A 5720-nucleotide genomic window follows, 5' to 3' on the forward strand; every position below is an offset into this window, starting at 1 on the left:
GAAACATTTCTTCTATCTAAAATATTAGAAAGAATGTACCCTTCTATCCAAATCCAATTTGCATCGATAAAATAAATCCAAATTCCAGTAGTAGATGAATAATTGCAAATTTGTGTGTGTACGAGATTAGAATAACTTCAAAATAACTGACATAATTTTGTATTTTTCCTGATCAGAAAAATACATGAAAAAGAAAGGAGGTAGAAAAATTTTTGGATTTATGGTTAAAGAAGAAAAAGAAGAAAACAGGGGTTCTGTTGAATTTCAAGTATTCAGTTTCACCAATAAGATACGGAGACTTGCTTCACATTTGGAATTACACAAAAAAGATTTTTCATCGGAAAGAGGTCTACGAAGACTTTTGGGAAAACGTCGACGTTTGCTGGCTTATTTGGCAAAGAAAAATAGAGTACGTTATAAGAAATTAATCGGTCAGTTGAATATTCGGGAGCAGTAATTTAATCGTTCAAATTTTTTTCTTGTTTTATTATTTTTTTAGTAGTCTTATAGTAGTCTTAGATTTTTCATTTTGATGAGCCTCGCTTTGAGGAATTCATGGAATAATCCATTTTCATGGAATAATGAATTAAGGAAGAAAGGATATGAGTCTACCGCTTACAAGAAAAGATCTCATGATAGTCAATATGGGCCCTCAACACCCATCAATGCATGGTGTTCTTCGACTGATCGTTACTCTCGATGGTGAGGATGTTATTGATTGTGAACCCATATTAGGGTATTTACACAGAGGAATGGAAAAAATCGCGGAAAACCGAACTATTATACAATACTTACCTTATGTAACAAGGATATAGAGAGATTGTAGAAAGGGGATAGGATAGTTATTTTTGCAAGAGACTTGTTGTAAATTCCTTAACTTAAGAAAGAAAAAAGAATAAAAACACAGATACATAACATAAAAAAAAGAATAAATAAGACGAGATTCGACCTCCCCCTACATATTTAATTTCCTCTCCTATACAAAAACTAGCAAGACCCACTCCATTGGTAATTCCATCAATAACACCCTTATCAAAAAACTCCGTGAGTTCGGTTAACCCTCTTATACCGAGGGTAAAGACCCTAGTATAGAAAATATCTATATAACCACGATTATATGACCAACTGTATATATTTTTTTTTACTTGATCTAAAAATTCTTTTTTAGGATTTCCTTTGTAAAAAGAGTTTATTAAATCCAAATTCTGAAAAAAAGAATAAGCGGATCCATAGAAGATATATGCTATGAATAAACCAAAGATAGCTAGACTTACAGAAGAAATTGCATTAGTAATAAATTCATATGAATTTACAAAAGAATTAGAACTTTCCTGGGTAAAGTTTATTGAGGGAGTTAACCACTTTGATAATATGGTTAACTCTGCTATTCCATTACCAATTCCTCCATTATCAAAAGAGATTCCTATGAATCCAATGAACAAAGTGAAAAGTAGTAATATAAGAAGAGGAAATAACATAGTATTTCCCGTTTCATGCGGATAGGCAAAAGTTTTTTTAGCCCCAAAAGACGTAGTAAAGGATCCTATCCTATTTCTTGTATTACCTTGAATTTTTGGTATATTTTGTGAAAAAAAAGAAACTCCACTCTTCGTTGTTGATAAAACGAAATCCCTATTCACTCCTTTGGGTATCCTTTTTCCCCATAAGGATATTGAATACAAGGAACTCTCTTTAGTGCTACTGTAATTTTGAAAATGAACACGCAAATACCCATCAAATGTAAGTAAATATATCCGAAACATATAAAAGGCAGTTAATCCTGCAGTAAAGGAGGCTATTATTCCAAAAAAGGGCGAATACAACCAACTATTACTAAGGATTTCATCTTTGGACCAGAAGCAAGCAAGAGGTGGAATACCACAAAGAGAAAGTGTACCCCATAAAAAAGTAGTTCTTGTGATTGGAATGTATTTTCTTAAACCGCCCATAAGAACCATATTTTGACTTTTATCTGGTGAATATCCAACAAGAGGTTCCATTGAATGAATAACGGATCCGGATCCCAAGAACAATAAAGCTTTTGAATAAGCATGAGTGATCAAATGGAATAAAGCAGCTTGATAAGAACCTATACCTAGAGCTAACATCATATAACCCAATTGAGACATTGTAGAATAGGCTAAGCTTCTTTTAATATCTCTCTGAGCAAGAGCTAAAGTAGCTCCTAAGAATAGTGTTATTGTACCTACTAAAGAAATAAAACTCATTATCAAAGGTAAAGATATGAAAAGAGGAAGAAGTCGAGCTAGAAGAAAAATTCCCGCAGCAACCATAGTTGCTGCGTGTATAAGAGCCGAAATAGGAGTGGGCCCTTCCATAGCATCGGGTAACCATACGTGAAGAGGGAATTGTGCGGATTTCGCAACTGCACCAAGGAATAATAAAAAAGCACACAAAGTAGTAAGTAAAGAGTTAATTCCATTATTAGGAATCCAGTTATTAGCTATTTTGAACAAATCCCTAAACTCTAAACTACCTGTTATCCAAAAAAAACCTAAAATTCCTAATAATAGACCAAAATCCCCTACACGATTAGTTACAAAAGCTTTTTGACAAGCACTCGCTGCGATTGGTCGTGTAAACCAAAAGCCTATCAATAAATAAGAACACATTCCCACGAGTTCCCAAAAAAAATAAATTTGTATCAAATTGGAGCTAGTAACCAATCCCAACATGGAAGTATTGAAAAAACTTATATAAACAAAAAATCTCAAATATCCTTCATCGTGAGACATATAACCATCACTATAAATAAGAACCAGGATTCCTACAGTAGTAATTAGTATTAACATAATAGAAGTAAGTGGGTCAATCAAGTATCCAAATTCTAAAGAAAAATCATTATTGACGGTCCAAGACCATAGATATTGATAGATCGAACTTCCATTTATTTGTTGAATAGACAGTTGAACTGAGAATACCATAGCTATACTTAAGAGTAAAACACTAGGAAAAGCCCATATGCGACGAAGATTTTTTGTTGCTGTCGGAATAAGAATAAGGCCAAATCCCATTGACATAATAACTGGAAGTGGGAGAAGAGGGATTACCCATGCATATTGATATGTATGTTCCATAAGAAAAGAAATTGCAATTTTTACTTCAATTTTTACTTCAATTTTTCTATAAAATTGTTTCCGATTCACCAAACCAATTCTTATCTCTTTCTGAAAGAATAAATAAAAAGAATAAGAAAAAATACTGAAATTCTTAATTTTTCCAAAATTTATCTCATTGAAATAATTAAAAATTAAGAATGGGTTTAGTTGGTTAAATTAAAAAAGTTAATAAAATAACTAGGTAACGAAGTTATTTTATTAACTAAATAAAGATATTTATAAAAATAAAAAAAAAAAAGTGGAATCATTTTACTTTCTATTCATAATTCATTTTTATATTTCTTTAAAACAAAGATGAAACAGCTCTCTTGTTCCATAATTAACTGATTGAGTGAATTCCAATGAAAACCTATGTTTATAAGAAATTATCGAATAGTCCTTACTTCATATAGAACTAAAATTCTAATGACTATAAATTACCTAAGTTTTAGAATGTCTTGTTTAAGAGACTCAGTATTTTTTGTTTTGATTGGAATTCCTTTCCTTTATGGAATACCATTCTGAACTTAATTAACTATTTTCATTTTCCCTTCTTTTTATCCCCCCGTCTTATCTTATATGGGGGATAGGCTTCCATACCATATATCTATATATGGAGTATACTTGATATATAAATAGATATAAATAGATTTAAATGAGAAACCCTTCTATATATTCTATATTATTAAAAAAAAAGTATAAAATATATAAAGAAAAAATGTTAAAAAATTCTTGTTGTCTTATCCGCATTAGACAAAATGAAGTAAAAAATAATTCAAAATTTAAGTATCTTTCAGTATCTAAGTATAAATACTAATAAAAAGAAGAAAGAAGGATTGATTTGCAGCAATAGATGTCTTTCACATACAACTAGAAAAAAGTAATTTCCTTTTTGAATGGCAGTTCCAAAAAAACGTACTTCAATGTCAAAAAAGCGTATTCGTAAAAATATTTGGAAGAAAAAGACTTATTTTTCCATAGTACAATCTTATTCTTTAGTAAAATCAAGATCATTTTCGAGCGGTAATGAGCATCCAAAACCAAAGGGTTTTTCTGGGCAACAAACAAATAATAAGATTTTGGAATAATATGAATTGACTTATCAAAAAAGAATTCCAATTATTTAATAATTTGGATTCTTCTTTGAATGTACTTTTATGTGTCGAATTACTCGGTACAATATTCTTAGAACAAAAAACCCCTCTTATCTTATATATACAAGAAAAAAAAAGTTTTGTTTGGTATACTGTGTGCTAAGTATTCTTTTCCTATCAATGAACTTTTCATAATTTTCCTAATAGAATCCTCATATTCTATTAGGAAAATTATGAAAAGTGGAGTATTCTTACAATAGGACTTACAACTTCCACCTATCTTCTCCAAAATCATAAGGTTAGTAAATCTTATTAATAAGAGCATAAAGACTTTCATTCTAGAAATTTTTAAAAAATCCAAAAAGCCTTTTCTATTTATCCATTTTATTTTAATTTCATCATTAAATAGAAACCCTTTTGGATTTTTTTCATTGTATTGAAAGAATTTTCAAAATGTAAAGGGGAAATTAATTAGAAAAAATTAGTTCTATAATTGCAAGTTAGAAAAAAGAAGTTCCAACTCTTTCAAGCAGTGTTTGTGTTTCTATTGGGCAAAGCAAGAGTTTATTGTAAAAAAAAAAAATGGAAACGATACTACCAAACGAAGTCTATTTTAATGAAAACTCTAATGTTCCTAAATTTTATGGACTTTCCCAATATCGACGATTCCCAAGATAATAGCTATTATTCTTTTAAGTTACCTATTATTTGAAGTTAGCCGCCATGGTGAAATTGGTAGACACGCTGCTCTTAGGAAGCAGTGCTCAAGCATCTCGGTTCGAATCCGAGTGGCGGCATTCTTGAAAAAGAATACAATAGATTAGAAATCAATTCGAAATTTACAATTTTGTAATGGGACCTTCCCCTTATGCTATTTGCAACTTTAGAACATATACTAACTCATATCTCTTTCTCAACGATTTCAATTGTGATTACGATTCATTTTATAACCTTATTAGTTCGTGAACTTGGAGGATTACGCGATTCGTCAGAAAAAGGAATGATAGTTACTTTTTTCTCTATAACAGGATTCTTAGTTTCTCGTTGGGCTTCCTCGGGACATTTTCCATTAAGTAATTTATATGAGTCATTGATCTTCCTTTCATGGGCCCTGTATATTCTTCATACCATTCCTAAAATACAGAACTCTAAAAATGATTTAAGCACAATAACTACGCCAAGTACTATTTTAACGCAAGGCTTTGCCACATCGGGTCTTTTAACTGAAATGCATCAATCCACGATACTAGTACCTGCTCTACAATCTCAGTGGTTAATGATGCATGTCAGTATGATGTTATTAAGCTATGCAACTCTTTTGTGCGGATCCTTATTATCTGCCGCTATTCTAATCATTAGATTTCGAAATAATTTCCATTTCTTTTCTAAAAAGAAAAAAAATGTTTTAAATAAAACATTTTTCTTTAGTGATATTAAATATTTTTATGCAAAAAGAAGTGCTTTAAAAAGAACCTCTGTCCCTTCATTTCCAAATTATTACAAATAT

The sequence above is a fragment of the Triticum urartu genome, unplaced genomic scaffold (genome assembly GCF_056163025.1).
Source record: "Triticum urartu cultivar PI428250 unplaced genomic scaffold, HENAU_Tu73 scaffold1169, whole genome shotgun sequence".
NCBI lineage: Eukaryota > Viridiplantae > Streptophyta > Magnoliopsida > Poales > Poaceae > Triticum > Triticum urartu.